This window comes from Passer domesticus, chromosome 7, assembly GCF_036417665.1.
Source record: "Passer domesticus isolate bPasDom1 chromosome 7, bPasDom1.hap1, whole genome shotgun sequence".
NCBI classification, from domain to species: domain Eukaryota; kingdom Metazoa; phylum Chordata; class Aves; order Passeriformes; family Passeridae; genus Passer; species Passer domesticus.
This window is the reverse complement of record NC_087480.1, coordinates 41075217-41093618: the sequence shown is the minus strand read 5'-3', so window position 1 is coordinate 41093618 and position 18402 is coordinate 41075217. Positions and strand designations below refer to the sequence as shown.

General features: G+C 37.5%; 1 protein-coding gene across 33 annotated transcripts in view; it reads left to right on the top strand.

Annotated features, from left to right (window-relative positions):
- The first annotated feature begins 1195 nt into the window (after positions 1-1195).
- LOC135304962 (uncharacterized) overlaps positions 1196-18402 on the top strand; it is a 72979-nt gene continuing 55772 nt past the window's right edge. For 11 of the 33 annotated variants that reach the window (XR_010366242.1, XR_010366229.1, XR_010366227.1 and 8 more), the window contains exon 1: positions 1198-1638. The gene's annotated coding sequence lies outside the window, so the exon portion shown is untranslated. Of the gene's footprint in view, positions 1639-18402 lie in introns of all 33 variants that reach the window. The other 22 variants (XR_010366241.1, XR_010366240.1, XR_010366237.1 and 19 more) reach the window with 7 other exon arrangements.

Sequence of the window (18402 nt, the reverse complement as noted above, 5' to 3'; positions counted from 1 at the left end):
ATGGAGGAATGTTCCCATATCTTACGCAGCTACACCTGGAATATGGTGTTCAGCTAAGTGATGACAAGGGTGGTCAGTGAGGTGATGATAAAAGCCTATAAATAGCTTAAGAGGGTGAACTCTGAGGAGGGGGAAGCGTTGGTTTAAGGTGGACTGAACAAGCCTGACTGGAAGAAACACAAAGATGCCCTGACAGCCAGGGCCAGACATAAGCTGCTAAATAGGATCTCACACACAGCACGATTGCCAGCAGAGCGGTCTGGGCTTGGCCTTGCGTACACCACAGACATAAAATGAATTTACTATTCCAGATTAATTATTCTGGGAAATATCCAAGCATATTTAAGCACTTCAACTGCTAAATTGGGCCCCAAGTTCAACAGTCCACCAAGAGGAGTCACACTCTGGGTGTATTTAGAACTACACTCGACATAGCACTGGAAACACGTAAAAGGAAATAAATCTGCCCAGAGAGGAAGATGGACACAAACCCTATAAATCTGTCGTACCTCTGTTTTCTGTAGTTCTAGGAAAACATGCATATGGGACTTGGGAAAGGTCTTTTTAATAAGGGTTAATTGGAGAAGTATGTCACACATGACTAAGTACCGTTTCAAATTACTGCTCATGCTGGCATAACTAAATTAGACAAATGAGAGAATACCAAAATAAGGAATAGTCAATCTTCTTCCCTCCTACTTAATCTTTATATCTTCATTAGTCTCAAATATCAGCAATTACAGTTTTTCTGAAATTTGTTGCTTCTTTCAAAATATTGCTATGACCATATCTTAATATTCCCCAGAGATCCAATAGTTCTGTAAAATCTTTCTTCTGCTGTCAAATTATCAGTCTAGGCTTTCAAACTGCTGGATTAATTTATCTGGCTTATTTGATGTAAAAGTTCAGGATAAATAATATTGATATAGTCCTTTCTGAGCTTAAAAAAAAATCCAAAAAGGGAAAAATAACCAGTTAGTAAACCAGATTAGTTATTCCCATGAAAATCATTGTACTGTCTGTAACACTGTGTTACTCTAAAAGCCTGGTCCCTAACCCTGGACCCAAAAAAGTCACTTCAATTTCTCTCTGCTGCCCAAGTTAACTGCGAGCATTTCCTGACGCTGAGAATGCAGGCAGAAAAAGGAAAAACGTCGACTTGAGAAAAGCACAGCTTCCAATCCCCACCCACCAGCTTCAGTCAAAGGGATGACTTCAGCCTCTTTCTTAACTAATCCTGTCACTGTAAAATCCTACAGTCATTCTTCCAACATAAAGGGAAAACGGACTCACTAGGAGGACCTAGACTCTTTCAGCTTGAACTGTTAACCAATGGTGGAAATGCAAGAATGCTGAAGTTGTGCCTTCAGAGCCAATAGAGTGGATTTGTGTGTCCCACATGACTGTGTTTCCCCTGTCTTTCACATGGGCAGTATTTAGTTCAATTCAGAACTGCAGATAGTATAGCGTGCAGAGCAGCAATGGGATGTCTGAGCACAAGTAGCTGACTTCCAGGCGACTTCAGGAAGCACATTTATACATTTCTCCTGAATTATCTGGGATTCTGCACCCTTGACATTCTCCGACCCTCCTTGTCGCTGCAGAAGGAGACAGCGACCTGCACAGCACAACAAAACTGTGAGTACAGGCTCTATTAATTTTTATTTTCACCCAGAAAAGCAAATCTCTTAAAAATGTCCAAATGCTATGTGCCCTAAATCAGTGATTACTTTTCTTAGAAGATGAACAAGTATGTAAAGTGTTATTCAAATTCAGAAATATTTCTTGCATGCTTAAATAAAAGAAAGCTAAAAAAAAAAAAGCAAAAGCGAGTTATCCTCCAGGGCAATGCCTGCATGCACGCTGCATGACACACTGCTTCCTGACATAGCCAGCGTGCTGCTTTGTTCATAAAGAAAAACAAAGACAAAAAGCCCTACACACGTATGTTGTTCACTTTTATTTGTACTCTGTGTCTAATCAGGCCTGATCTGTCCCCAAGGGGAAAACATAAAGGCAAACTTTAACTCCGCCAGCAAGGGCAGCCCAGACTTTGCAGACATCTGACAGTTATTATAATTAGCTATGAAAGACAGCGAAGACACTTTGGGGCAAATAGCTCTTACATTTGGAACAATGAAGTCGAGCAAGGTTCCCATCCCACCCCTTCCACGGGGGGAGGGGGAGAGGGAAGGCAACGGGGGGAGTGTTAGGGAAGGGTTATGGCTGGACTGAAAACACACAACTAGTGTGTAATATCTGGACTCGCTCAGTGTGAGGAAAGGCTTTTTGATAAGCAACTTTACCTCTAGATTGCAGTTTGCATTCACTCAGATTCCTGATGGGGTGGGAAAGGGTGTGGGTCTCTACGGTATAACGTCAGAAGGTCGGGGTGGAGGGGGAGCAGGGACGAAGGGGGCAGAAAGAAGAGAATATCCATAGCAGGAGACATTGAAATTGTTTCCCAGAGCTTTACTGGCCAGATCTCCTTAAGCCCAAGTTGCTTTCTGGGCAAGATTTATGAGAGTTCTCAAACAGAAGCAACAGACAAAGCAGCGCTTTTTTTCTTCTTCCTCGGAAAAGAAATTCAACCCAAACGAATAACCGTATAATAAACAGCACTGATTTGTATTTTTGCTCTTTTTTCCCCCCCACATGCTTGTAAGATCTTTAAAAAGGTCTTTCCCTCCTGCCTGCACGATCCTTCCCACCCCCCTTCCCTACCAAAAGTTAGATTCTGAAAACTACGATCGGAAGGGAAAAAGCAAAGACAATAGAAATCTGACTCGGTCCTGGCTGGGCTGGATCTCTAATAATGCATGAAGTGAAAACAGTTTCTAAGTGAAAGATGAGCAGACTTCTTTTTAAAAAAAAATAAAAAAATTAAGTGCAATAAGGAGAAATTGTTGAAAGACTCCAGACGCTACTAATTATGGCTTAAATAAATCTTCCTGGACAGATGTTTGCTTGCTCCCACTGCAGGGAAAGGAACGTTAAAAGAAGCATTTTTTAAAAAAGGATTTGACATGAATCTCCTACATATGATTTTTTTTTCTCTTTTTTTTTTTTTTTTGGTAAATACACTGTTTTATTCTTTGTCTGCCCTCCTGTTATCTCCCCCTCCCCCAACCGCCGCCCACTGTGAGCTGAGACACCTGAAGGCTAGACACAATGATCAACAGAGCACTGCGCTCGCCTGTCTGGATTCCAGCCAGATTTTTTTTTCCCCTTCCACAATCAAGGAGCCTGCACGCAATGCACGGCAAGCCCCTTGCTCTGCTATGTGCAGATCAGACAGAAGTCTGAACCGTGCTGCAGAAAAGATTAAAGACAAACACAAGCCTTTCCTCCTTATGTCGGCCAGGCTCAGTTTCAACTTTGTTGTGATTTTCAAAAAAAAAAAAAAATACAAAATAAGAAACTTTGTAAACATATATACACATTATTGTACAAAACATATGCACACGCACACACACTTTCCAACACAGTGTAACTAGGGACATCCAGTGTTTCCCGTTTTCCTGTGATTTCTACTCTAGGTTTACAGTCAATGCAGTATTTTATGTTAAGTTCATGCATCACTTACATAATTGCCGTGTAGCTCTCAAATATATGTAAAGATTTTGTATGCGCATATGATATATTACATAAAGGCAAGTAGCTACTGTACAGATACCCCATCCTGAACGCCCATCAAGCTGAAATCTTATGAAATATTTGTGTTTAGAGAGATTAGCAAGAGCTCCGAGACAGTTTTATGATAGTTTTAAATGAGGCAGTAGCAAAATGCTTTGTGACTAGGTTGTCTTCAAAGCGAGGAAGGAGAGCGTGGCAGGGCACTGCGCTGGCCCTGCGAGCCCTGGCCTTCCTGCTGCCACAGCCCGGGGAAATGCCGATGGCCCAGTGCCATCGTGCCACAAAGTTGGGCTTGAGAATGCAGTACTCCCCAAAATAGTTGCTCTCCATTTGGTGTGGCTATGGGTGGGGTTAGCAGAGGCATACAGGGGAAAGGCAGATTCAAAGGCTGTAGTCTATTTAATTTTTAAATGTATGCTGTGCAGATCGACCTATTTTCTAAATTCTTTGGAATTTCATTGTCTTGCAGTAGAAATTATAGTCTGATAAACACAATGACTAATATTTGCTTTTCAATGTGAACTTTGTATGAAAAAGACCTAAGAGAAAATACATTTTAAAACACATAACCACATGCACATGTACAGTGTTGTTAATTTACTCCCTGAAAATGCTGAAACTATATTTCAATCACTCTAACAGGTATCCTAATGGAAATATAAGAATTTTTTTTGCTTTTTTGCCTCTAATATTGCTTAGAAACACTATGAGAAAAGGAACCCAGAATAAGTATCCCATAAATTCAATCTTTAAAAAAACTTCCTTTCCAAATAGCAGCGGAGACATGCAAACAAAAGATTGCATGTAGTGACAGAAATATCCACTGCAAAGTAAAAATTCCTGAATTGAGATGTCAGAAAAATTAAGTAAATTAATTAAGAGCTGTGGTCAAATTTGTATTTGTATTCCTGCCTTTTTTTTTGGTAAATAAGGGATTTAATACTTTTGTAAAGGAACTGTTTACACTGCTTATATGAAATATTCAAGCAAACACTACACAATGGTCATACATGAGAAGTATACATTTGTAAATTATATGTATGTACACATGTTCAATAATATTAAGGTGATAATTTCCTTTCTACTTTTCCTGGCATATTATGTTTAAAAAAAAAAAATTGTCACTTACTTCAAAAAATGTGTTTTGAAATAATGCCTGCAGCTAAATTATGAAGTGCTCACTTTCATTTTCTTAAGGTAATGACAAGGCAGTCATATTTTTATCCTTTCCTAAAGGCAGAAATCCTATGCAAGTCAATTTCTCTAAACTTCAGAAGTGATTTACACACTATCTTGTCTTACCAGAGTATTTCAACTAGCAATTTACACAATGTTTGTCAGTGTAAAAGTAATGTCTAATCACATAGGAGATAAGCATTAAGCTGGAGAATATGAATACAGGGTCCTTGCCTCCATGTTTAGTTCAACACTCTCCCCTTCTCCCAGTAAGGTCCCTTGGGTTTTGTGAGTGCTGGGTACAAAAGCTCTGCCTAGAGTAGGGAGGAGATACCTGACCAGTGTTGCTTTAAAAATGGCATTATCCTCTCCTGCTTTTTTTGTCCATAAACCTGAAATTTGGAGCTGTGTGTTTTAGTTTTTTACAACAAGAATTTTTTTACCTTGCATGAAAATTGCTGAACTCTGTTTTTTTACTGACTTCTTTAAACTTTTTAATAGTTGATGCTGAAATAATGCAGTCATGGAAGCTCATGCATATTTATGACTCCATTCCTTAAAAATTTGATATCTACTACAGCATGTCTCTTAGCCTGTGGCCTACATTTGGTTGTGCAAATTCCACGGTGCTACTCACACAAGCTTCAAGTTCTGATTTCCTTTTTTAAACTCTCCTCTCCCCTCTTTCCCCCATGCTTCCTGTTGCATTGGCTTGTTTGAGCCTTTCCTAGTTGAACCAGAGGTGTGACTTTTGGTCCTAGGAATAAAGTGCTGAGAATTACGTCCAAAACTTTCAAAAGATGTGTATTTCACTTATACCTCTACAGAGCTGAAGTAACTTGAGAACCTACCAGAAACATAGTTTCAATAAGGTAACAGGGTCAAAGGAGCTCATGCATTACAGATAGGAAGAGAACTGCACATTGCATTTTTATAGATAAAAAGCACAGACTGATTTAATGCATACATATTTCTGTTTGATACTTTAGCAAACTGTTGCAAAGCTCAAACTAGAGCAAAGTCAAAACTACTTTCAGCATGGTACAGTTAGACCAGATGGCCACGTGTTCTTTTCTTATTTAGATGAGACTTTTCCTTTCAATAACATCTTTCTTCCTGACCTGCTTAAAAATTCCAGTGAATGAAATCAGCACAGGATTTTCAATTCTAATTGACCATGTGCAGAGGAAAGGCCAGTAGAGAAATCAGTAGGACCATTGTAAGGCACACTGCATCAATCTCTCCTTTGTCCTGAATCTTTTCTAGTATGAGCTAAAATAATTAAGTATATTTAATTTCTATTATTTGTACAGCAGCAAATCTATTAACATTCAGGCAAAATTCATAGAGAGTTCCTCTTTTAGAAATGCATGTAACAAGGAAGATGTATGTCTGACACCAGACAAGCAAGTACTTGACATCATTTAATGGCCAAATATTAAAGCAAAACAAAACAAAAACCCATAAAACTAGAAACAAACCTCCCAAAAGAAACTCAAGGAAAGAATGACTAGAAAGACTGAAAGGTGTGGCTGAATTAAAGCATGAACTGCTTTACTTTTGCTAATGAAGGAAGAAGACTGAAGGATATGGTACTTAAAGAAATTTTTGAAAAGCACATTTTAGAAGAGTCTGAAAAATGTATTTTTCCACTGTCCAAAATACTGACCCTTAAAACATCTGTAATCTTCAAATGCTTCAAATTTACCAACATAGATTTTACCCACACCCATCCCACCCACACTGTTTTGGTTGTGATCAGCCTCAATTGTGTCTGTGTGATCTACATGTGAGGTACAGACTGTAAAAACTGTGTGTATCACACACAAACATTATCTTCAGAAATGCACACCCAGAGGACATCATTGCAGTGTTACCTTCCATTTTATTTGCATTTAGTGAGCTGTGTGTGAGGCAATATAACAATATTTGAGATTTAACAAGTAGAGTATGCAAAGGATGCGCAAAGTTCTACCTATGTGTCTACATAGCCCATGGATAAGGTAAGTGGGTAAAAGGAATCCTTCAGAATAAAGGGGGTGGGGAAAAAGACTAATTGAGAGCAATATAGAGCAACTTTGGTTGGTTAAACAAAGTAGCAACAGACTTATGGCTGTACTATTTTGTACAAATTCACTCTACTCACAGTTTAGTTTAACACTATGCTTGAATGGTTGGTAGTTTCATATTATCACTATAAGCTTAAATCAATAAGCAACACCTGTAGAATAGAAATTCTGAAAGGGAGTTATGAAAATGGTTTCATTAGGATAACCTAAAGAAAAGAACGGTTTCATTAAAATTCGTATCTTTTTTAAACATAAGGTGAAAAACAATCCAGGAGAAAATTCAGTGGGCAGCATGGCCTTTGCTATTTGTCAAGCATGCAGTCCAAATAACATTTGCATGAAGAAACATGCCTGAGAACATAAAACAAAGCACAGACCTTGGGTCTGGCCAGGCAGACATGGTAAAAGGTCTGATTTCAGCTCTTCAGCAAGATGTTTCATAGCCTTGGGCAAGTCATTTAACTCTCTGGCTTCTCATCTATGTCACATTATCAGAATTTAAGTTTTGAATGCGTGATTATAATTACGAGGTCAGCAATGAGATACCACAGAAGAGGATTCAGGAGAGACCTCAGACGCTTGAAAACAACAAAAAATACTAGACTGAACAATGGTCTTTTGTTTTTGTTATTAAGTGAGATTGTTTCTGGTGTGGTATTTCTACAACAAGAAAGATACAAAAAGACAAGATACAAAGCCTCTTTTTCAAGAGATCAATGTAATTCAGCTCTAGCTTAATTTTCTGAAAGTTCTTCATGTGCTTGAATGTTCATTTCTTATTTTTTACTTACTTGCAACAAAATATCAGAATATAGGATAAATGGAAGATACTGCTCCATCTGTAAAGATGCTCTAGACTCTACACTTACGCAAGGCCTACCGTGAAAACTCTGACTCCAGTAATGGCTTATTTAACAGACTGTCCCAAGGCACCAGTGAGACAGAGCAGGTTAAATGCTGCACTTTACGACCAGAGTTCAATGCTGGGCCCTAGACATGCACTGCCTCTGGTGTTTTGCACCAAGGAGCTGACTCTGGAATGGCGTCGAGCGTGTTCTCACCTGTAAAGCCTGAAGGCCACCTAGAGAACCACCTCGAGGTGCAGCATGTGCTCAAAGCATTGTGCTGAAACAGATCTTACATTTCTACAGAGCACCCTGCCCTGAAAAGTAAACCTCTGCTGGGTTCTGCTCCTGTTAAACTGTGCTCCCACGTTCACCTTTCTATTGATGGTGCTTTGATTCCCACTGCTGAACAGACCAAGTTAGAAACCCTTCAGCAGCAACGCTAAAAATCACTGTGCAGGAACAGAAATCAGTGAGCCTGCACTGGCCAAGAGACTTGACACGAGACCTTTTGAGGCCACCATTTTGTGGCTGAGTAATGACCATGTCACACACATGGAACTGGAAACTTTGCTTTCTCTCCCTGAGGAAATATGGGGGATCTCTGTGCAAAACAAAAGAAACCTGAAACACTTCCTTATTAATGTTGTTACTGACCAATATTCATATATGGTACAAAAGAAATACTCAGACTTTCAGCTATCTTGTATCAGTGCTGCTCACAAGATGCAAAAATTAATGAAAAAGACAATGCGACAGAGCTGCTGAACATCTCAGCAGGTTTACAGAAAGGGTAGGGAAGTGAAAAGCAAGTGAGAGGAAAATATCCTGCATGGAAGTACAGCCTCGTGCAGTGCTCAGAACAAGGAGAGGAAGTGAGCAAAACGTGCACAGTTACGTGCAACTGATGGGCTGCATTTCACCAGCCTATTTTTACTATAGAGGCTCCAGACTATGTTAGGAGTCTATCCAGTCTCTTAAGCCATGGGATGTGGATAATGGGATCAGATAAAATGATTACAATCAGTTTGGTCTCATGCTTTCATCTACTAAGTGTAATAGATGCAAAACTGAAAGACTTAATTGTATAATAAAAGTACAAACACCTCTTTGTTTTACCTCTGCATTTTTCCAGTTTAGAGAAATTGATGAGGTTTCTCTCTGTTTCATTGAAAAAAACAATGATAAACAAGATGATTCTTCTCTTGCAGCATCCCAGCTGAAACTAGTTTCATCTATCCAAACAAATAAGCTCAGAAGTAGTTGCAGAAAAAAATTTTATACCACATCCCATGAGATATTTTACATAGAGTGTCTGGTTAATAAGCTTCAGAAACAAAGGCTGCTTTTAAGTAGTTTACAGAGTTATTCAACTGCCTTTTTTTAGAAATAAAAATCTGATAATTTCACAGAATGTCTTATCGATACACTGAGTTTGTACTACAGTTTTCAAGCATTGTTTTTTCAGCTTATTTGAAACTATTTTTCTAAGAGAAAAATTTGCAAAGAAAATGATTTTAAAAGTCTAGCAAATGACAACAGTGAAGAAAAGCAGTTCCCAAGGTTGATTAAAGACTTGGAAAGGGTTAAAAATTCAGATCTTTATGTAAGAATTATAAATGAAAGGAGAGTTAAAAAGGGGGAGAAGCGGGGGAAGAGCTAAGCTGCTGGTGACTTGAGTGTATTTATGGATTACTATGTCCTGAAAAGAAGAAAACCAGAGTTGTAAGATGACACTGCAGGGGTTGTCTGGACTTTTCACCGAGTGTAAAGTCTGTTTAGTCAGTGTCTTAATGCCTAATGCTGACCTTTGCCCTCTTCACTCCTCCCTGCTCCAGGTGCAACATTTTTGCAAGTGCTTTAACATTACTGGAAGTTTTTGCAGGTTTCACACACTGCAAAGTGCACAGAGCACTTTACACATCCATTACGCCCACCCAATATCAAGAATTGGCACATTTTTTTATCCTAAGTACACACAATGATTTGTTTTACACATTTCTCCTTATTAGTATTACTGCATTAAATTAATAAAAACAAAAGCTTCTTTGAAAGGGTATTTGATTTACATAATTCTATACAACAAGACACAAAATTACATATAAACTCATCTCATGCTCCCCAGCACTGTGAGTTATACCAGGAGTGTGCAACATATGCGGGCAATGCTATTGATCTCTCTTAAATTAATTCTCTTTGCTATGGAAATGGAAGACAAAAACAAAACCCATTGCTACAAAATAGTCAAGGCAATACAGCTCATTTTCCTCAAGAAAAAAAATTGATTTCTGGTAGAGTTATTAATTAGATTTGGAGTGATATAAATTTTAAAGAAAAACAACAATTTTAGAAACTAATCATAAAAAGAGCTAAACTACATAAGGCCTGTATAATTTCAGTTTTGATTTAAAAAAATAAAGATGCTTTAAATCTATAAATGATACAGTTTTCAGTAATGAAGATAATATAAAAGTACACACATAATTATTTCTCTATGTGTTATGCTTAGTAGATGGCTTCTAAGATTTTTGAGGTCAACAATTTAACTTTTCTGAGGAGAAAGTATAATCTGGGTGCCATCATCTCCAAGGCTACTAGAGATGTTGTTTCTGGAAAGGGTACTGTGGGCATTTCTTGCCACTGTGGGCAAGGAACTCTTTTACCCTATGCACCCAATGCTGCCAGACTTCGGGCTCCTTTGGGTCTCACCTGGCATTGGAGAGGATTTTCACTGTGCAATACCAGGTACCAAAACTCACCCTTCTCCAGTGGCATAAAGCTCACTGCAAATTCAAGACTGTCCAGGCATGGTTCCTGCACTTTGTGATCCACACTAGCTAACTATGGCCCCCAAAAATTAAAAATTATAATTTAGAAATTTAAAACTTTTAAATAGATGAATGACTTCCACACATTCCTTCCTCACTGAGCCATGCTGACAAATGTTCATTACATTGAGGGAAAAGAAAGGAGGAAAAGGACTGGTTTAAAAGAGGTGAATAGCAGCAGGTAGGCTTTATGGAAAACCCTACTGGTCTAGCCAGAATAACCCAGGATAACACATCTTCTATGCACAGCATTACTTCAAAGTGAGACTTACATAAAAAAGAGTTCAGATGAGAGTTTATATTTAGGGAATTGCTGTGACAGAGATGTGTTTGCATCTGGACTAAATATTTCTTTTACTGGATTACCTTTCAGATATGCTAAGCAGCTATACTGCTTACAGGACACTGTGCCTCTCTAAAAGAATATTTTGGTGTTTTCCTATGACATCGCTAAATAAAAATTAGCTTAGGTCATCTTCATTACCTAGATAGTTTTACAGGGTCTGATTTTGGGGGAGATTTTTCTTTAGAACAAAATATGGATCTTAATATAGTAGTTTATTCCAAGAGTAGGCACAGGTCAAGGGGTCAAAATATTCTGGAAGTGTGTCCTGAAATAGTGTTCTTATGTTTTTCAAATTAATTTGTAACACTGCAACTACAAGAGAATAATGGGGGGGAAAAAAAAGAAAAAAAAAAAAGGTTGTTTATTGAATGACAGACTATTTCTAGAGCTGGGCAGCTTTATCTCAGCACAAAGAGTGCTCCTGTTCACAGTGCAGCTGCTAACAACTCATCAGCACTCCCTGTTTAAGAGTAGGGTACAATTAGAAGTCAAAACTTTAAAAACCTGAAAAGTTATTTCTGCAGTAAGCCATGCAACTGGATTTGATTTCTGGCCAGACTGTATCCCTTTGCTCCTGACACTGTTTACAAGACATATTTAGTGCAGGTGGTACTCTCCTTAATTTCACTGAAGGTCAAGTGTACTTGTCATAATTGTATTTTTTGCACAGCTGAGAATTCAACTACTTCTGCAGACTGAAAACAGACATTGTTTCTGTAAAGGAAACACAGAGCACTGAAGAGCTGGGCTTGAAATAAACAGAATGAAGTAAATTCTCACAGTTTTCACCTACTATCTCGTCAGGATCATCACTTTGGAGTCTGCTGTGTATGAGTGCAAGCAGCCTTTTGGGTCCTTCACTCCCAGAACATCAGAATCTTCTGTCTTGAAAAGTGGTTTCATTTATCTTGCTTTAGGGGGCTATTTTCAATTTTTTTTTCTGGACTACAAACCAAGATTTAGGTTTTGCAATATTTGCAAATAACTGACATTACAATGATTACAAGTATAAAAACTAATAGAACTGAAATTAATAAAGATTCTAATTTAAGTAAACAAAAACTACATTACCAAAAACATAAATTCATTTTCTGCTATTTTGGAACATCAAAATCATGGCTTTCGTAAGAGACTCAGTCTTTTTCTCTGTAAATTCTAAACTGATTTGTTACAATTGTTAGATAGAAAACTAAATCTGCTGAAAAAAATAACATGGCAGAAATAGGATACTATTCTTGTGCTTTTATTCATTTACTCTTGTGAATTATCAGTCTCTCCTACGTGCAATACGTGCACCTAAAAATACAAAACATTGTCCACTGAATCTTCTTTTTCCTGTGAATACGTTTCCCTCATCCTCTAACTTACAATCATTCCTAGTGCCTTCACTGCACATTTTACCTGAAGAAAGGAAATTAAAGCAAAACATCTCTGAATTGTGCTTCATTATAATTTTTTTTCATGTCAGTTGAAAAGAGCCATAACAAAAAACCGCCAAACAACCAGGTGTCTCCTTCTGCAATTCTTATGTAATAGTTCAGTCTTGCATAATACTTAAAAAATCCTCCAGTTTTCTTCAAGCAAATGATTTCCTAATATATCAGAGACAAGGAAGAGAATCATCCTTCTTTCCAGATTCTCTTTATGTCAGGACCAGAGCTCAAGTTTGCTTCAGAGCATCAGTTCACAAAATTCTAAAACTAGAGACGGATTCCTCTTGTGAAATCCATTTGCTGATCAGCAGCTTCTTACCCATCTCTTCTACCCCCATCCAATCTGCTTCTCTAAACAATTCTGCCCTGAATCTCTGCACTCCTCTGCAAACAGCAAAATGTAAAGATGTACAAATTGGAACTAGTTACATAAATACACAATGTTACTCTACATATGAGAGCTTTAAAAATTTTACTTGAAAGCATAAATGCAAGTAAAATAGTGCCTTTTAATGGAGCAGTTTGAAGATACAGAAATACTTTTGTTAAATTGACGCAAGAAAGATAAGGACTTCAAATCTGTATTTTCATTATTGTGGAAACCTCAAAAAACGGGGTTGCAATCTGATTCATTTTTGTTATTTCCTCAAAACACAAAATAGTACAGTAAAGCAAGCAGCAGAATCTCATGAAATTTTGTTATGTCAACTTATGGGACATTGGTATTTCAATCTTTGGGATTCATCTGACATTTTGTTTGTAAATCCAAGCTTCCTCTTTCCTCACCTCACTGGCAAACTTATTTTTTAGTTGTATTGTAATTATCAAGTTTTACTGCTTTATTTTATAGTCAAACCCACAAAACACATGAATTTTTTTGGTTGTTTTTTGGGTTTTTTTTTCTAAAGAGGAGAAAATATCCCTCTAACCACTATGCTATGCCAGTTTTGTACTTATATTCAGGGAATAAATTTTACACATCTTCATTTGGTGAATTGTTAATCAGGACTATTCTTTCAGTATCCGTATACTAGCTGAGTTTCTCAGGCTCAGTATTAGATTTGGGGTAACTTAAGGTCTTTTCCATGAAAAAAAATTAAAATCTAGCATCCTGCTAATGAAGGAAGTGAAACCTAAGTTACTTAAAAAGCTGATGAAGTTCCTGTCCTTTCTGAGGAGGAATCAAGATGGTTTTTGCTGAGATACTGGTTTAAATTTATACCACAGAAAAAAATCCTGAACTTTAAGAAATGGTTCAAAGGGAACAGGGACTAGCACTGAATGTGTATCAAGTTAATGAATATAGTTATTAGATGCACAACTGCATTTTTTTCTCTGAGGAGATGGCAACACACTTGTACCTTTGTAATAACCAGCCCAGGGAATCACCTCTAGCCTCATCCCAGCAGGCTGCAGTGGGGTAGGCCTCCATCATGTTCCCAATACACTCCTGGAGAAAGGAGAATGATGCCTTGCCTGCACAGGTTGTGAGAACATCAAGGCCATTGAAAGGACCAGTGGGACTTGGCTGAATTCCCAAGTTTTTATTGTATTAAGAAAAGGTCTCTCCTCCTGCAATGCTTCTCTGATGAGTGACTCACTATGTAGTGCCTATAGCCTGTCCTTTTCGTTCCTTCGTTGGGATTTACACAGAGCAGACAGCAATGATTTCCTGCTGGATGCCCTCAGGATTCACTGCGTGTTTTGGATGTTGCAAAGGAAGAGGAGACAGTCAAGAAAATTTGAGACTTTTATGGGAGAGGGGTTTGTGGCCTTTGGCTACAAGATCTTAATGAGCTTCCTGCTCCTTTTTTCCCTAGCTCTCTACAACAGGAGGCGGCACGCATAACGAAGACTAGAATTGTGCACCCCTCCTTGCCAAAGACTTGTCATCCAGTAGCTTTAAATTTAGAAACTTAAATTGGCTGTCATTTCTTTTACTGCACAAATGTAAAATAAGTGATGTTAAGATAGCATTAAAGAGAAACGTGGGGGAGACTGCTTCTCAATTGTTCTGTTTGAAAACTTGTGCTTTATTTCATGACAAGCAGCACGATTCACTGGAAAAGGCATTCTGCACTGAAAGACACTGGGCATACTTCATTATACGAGAATATTTCCAAATGAAGACCTTCTGTATTGTTTTCTATTTCCTTAAAGAAGGCCTCAGACTGTACCACCTGTCTAAACATATTTACAGTCTCTCCACACGGCTGCAAGCTCACTGTAGTGGAATTTTTCTAAGGGTCAAAGGTAGCACAACTGAAGAGGTTTTGTTTTGGTTTGTTTTTTAAGACACAAGGAGATATCCATGAATTTTATGCAAATCCAGCTGCAGATATAACTGGCTCATAATAGAAACATTTGTTAATCTACTCTAGAGACACAAACTCTTGAACGGCTGCTAACCATTCGATATTTTTTTAAAATTTAGTACTACATTCTGCAGTTTGCTTTTGACTTAGTTATTTTGTTTTCTGCTGCCTCTTTTTCCACTTTTTTGTTTGTAAGATGCAAGTTGAGTCACAAAAGCAAACCCTGTATCTCCCAGCTTACTTGCCAACTTAATTTACTTTTATTTCCTCATTTAAGGGGAAAAGCAGGGCTAGGGGCAAATAAACATTATGGGTCATGTGATGCATCCATATCTGAAGACAGGAGCAAAGATGAGAGATCAAACTTGCTTAAGAAAAGATAAGAAATTACTGAATCACAAATATAACATATTTATCACTTGAATAAATTGCTCAAAATTTGATAGTTGCTATATTTTCTGAAATTTCTATTTGGAGGATCCCTCCCCCATTTCTCCTGGAAAGACATCTGGCTACCACTGAATGGAGTTTAATGTTTGAACATCCCATCTGGTTTCATCATGTTAACACATGATTCCAAGTCATTCAAGAAGTATGAACAATGGATATTGTATTCCATATAGTGCCATGTGGATTTAATCTTTAAAAGATGGTGGCACTGTAGAACTCAATCTCTTAGTTAAAAGTCAAAACATTTCATGTACACAAAAGTAATTTCCCACAGCCTCAAAAGCCTCACATTTTATCCTGCTCTAAGAACAACAAGGAGACAAAGTCTTCCTCATATAGTGCCATTCCTATTGTTACCTACCAGAATACCTATCTGGATAAATCAAGAACACTTTTCCTGAACATGACAGTTAAAAGCAGCATTAAAACAGATTTTTCATGAGAATAGTCATGATTTTCATACTCAAATTACTACCAGATTGACTAAAAACAAAAGCAGAAGTTTGCTGAGGCAAATGGGAGTAGGGCACTTTTGCCTTCCAGAGCTGGTAACTCTACCTTTCACTGACATTAGCAAAATCCAAAAAAGTCTTTCCAAAACAAAGTGCTTTAAGTGTAAGTGCTTTTCTCAACAGCACTACTTTATCTCAGTGATGCTGAAAGAACATCTCATTTCTCTATATACTCTCAAATTAAAATCCAAGTTTCAGTTAATAACGTTCTTTATTCAGTCCTTTCATGTTATTTCTTCATAAGGATAATTGACTCAGTGTCCTGTAACACTGACCCTGATTTTTTTTTTTTGTATTTTTTAAAGGATGCCTAGTAGGAACAAATGTTCAATAAATGGCTTATTACAAAAACTTAATACAAATTTATTTCAGACTAAAAGAGAATTATATAAACTTCAAGTGTAAGCTGGTATTTAAATATTTTCTAGCTGTCCTTTAAGCCACCTAATAAAATTATATTGCTTCATTAGAGCACCTAGGAAAGTGACTGGTTTTACCTGCAAGGGTGAGAAGATGAGGAAAATATAGATATTTTGGAGGTATATCTGTGCAACTGGATCATGAAAAGTGACTGGTTTATCCTCAAAACTGTGAGGCCAGAGTCAGAGTTGTGTAACAAGAGATTATAGATGTGCTGATGAGAGAAGACAATTCTGTAAAGATTGATAAAGGCAACTACACCACCCAACTTTTTCTGAACTCTGTTGATGTGTACGTTTTATTCAGTATCACCATTTTACCAGCCAGCTCAAAAGTTAGTTAGATTAGATGTGTGGATCTAATCTAAAAGATGAAGTTAGTCAGATGCGTGGATCACATGACATCAGGATTTCACAGAAACACCTAAATCAAAAGTATTTAAGAGGGTGCTGTTTGTGATTAAATGATCACTTTGTGTTGTCTGGAAAATTTCTTTACCTGCTTTTCCTGCTGTGTTTCAGCTGACAAAACCTGTCTAGAGAATAGGAGCTATTATATTTAATAAACAGAAAGGGCAAAGAAAGAAAAGATGTGCTCAAGTTTATGGAAGTGAATGAATTCCTGTGTGACAAACTGGATAAGCTCCCAGCAAAGCTGGGTTCAAGGCTAGCTCCATCAGTTGGAAATTCTTTTAAAAACTGTGGAGATCATACAGACACAGTTAAGACAGTGGATCATATGCATTGAACAGAGTCACTTCTAGCTGATTACATCAGGGAAGTTACTGAATTCCCTAAATTCAGGATAAGAACTATAAAATGCAAGATTGGAATAGAGATGGCAAACTTTGGTGATTTTAACTGTATTTCACTATTCTATCACCTCTAATAACTAAATCCTTAATACAGTAGTGACTATATTCACTGATGGCCACCTCAGTTTTACAGAACTAAGAGAATGGTTTGCTTCATTTGGCAGTACTTCTATCGACTCTTTTCAAGTAATTCTGGTTGAGTATTCATTCAGCACAGATTTATGCAAGCTATAGCAGACAGCCTGTGTCAGAAAGTCTTCAGAGTCTGTTTGTCTAATTCAAGTACTCTGTCTAGAAAGGCATTGCTTTTGAGTACTCAAAACCTATTCATTCAGTTCCTTAGGTTGGCAGGCACTAAACACACAATACTTTTCAGTTTGTAATCCATCTGCAACACCTGAATTACTACAAGCACTTGTCATACACTGAAGAGAAAAAGGCATGCTGACAAAAGGAATTTAAGGAAACCGAAGTCTTAAAACTAAGTCTTTCTGAAAGCATTTAAAAAATTTATTTTATTTCTGTGCCCTTAAGCTGTGAATGTTGTAAAACATGCAAGATACATGCTTATAAACAACGAAAATTCTGTCCTCTAGAATTTAGGTAGTCACTTAAAACTTGTCGGTTCTATGTAAGTATTTTGTACTAGTGGAAAGTTTGACTTCTCATACAAGGATCCAGAATTACAGTTGGTTCTACTCAAGATCAATTTCACTTAAGATGTAGCTAGAGAAATTTGAAGACATAGCAAGACTTTCCCAGGGAGATAAAATTGATTTTAATGCTTTACTTCAAGATAGACTGTGCTGGCCTAGCTAGACGATATGAAATTGGTGCCAAGTGATACTCAATTAGATTAGCAATATATCCATTTAAAAGGGCAGTGATACAGCACGTGATAGAGCTCTTGTTGTTACATCACTGCGCTAATTTACAAAAATGTGTGGGATATTAATACTAATTTTTAGTTCTTGTATGGCATAAGGAGCATTTATTTCCTAGAACATTGTACTCCATCCTCTTGTTCCCACCTGTGATATTTAACTTCAAAAACTAAAACAGAATGCCTTCGCAATCCCATCCTTCATTAGGGGAGAACAGCATCTGAGCAGTTTGACATAAGTTTCAGTATTAAGAGAAAACTTGAGTGGGTTTATTGAATCTATCCATTCTTCTGGGATATCACATAAATTCCACATTAAATGAAATTAACAGGTTGTCCTAAAGTGAAATCTCACAGTGACAGTCCGAGTTCTAATTTGGACTTTGGTTATTTGTAACTCATGTTTAGCCTCACAGATCTAAGTGCACTGCGATCCAAATAACTAAATTCAAACTTAAATCTCCTCTCCTTTCAGTAATCTAACTCAGAAATTTGTGCACTGCAGGCATTTGATATCTCACTCTCTCTCCCTGTTGCTAACTCAATCTTGTTTTCCACATATAAATGGCAAGCTGCCAATTAGGGAAGTACACATGCTGCAATGCAAAGGAAAATAAGTAGATATGTCTGTATGTATTAACTACAAGTCAGAGAATTGTCTAGTGCAGCTGGAGT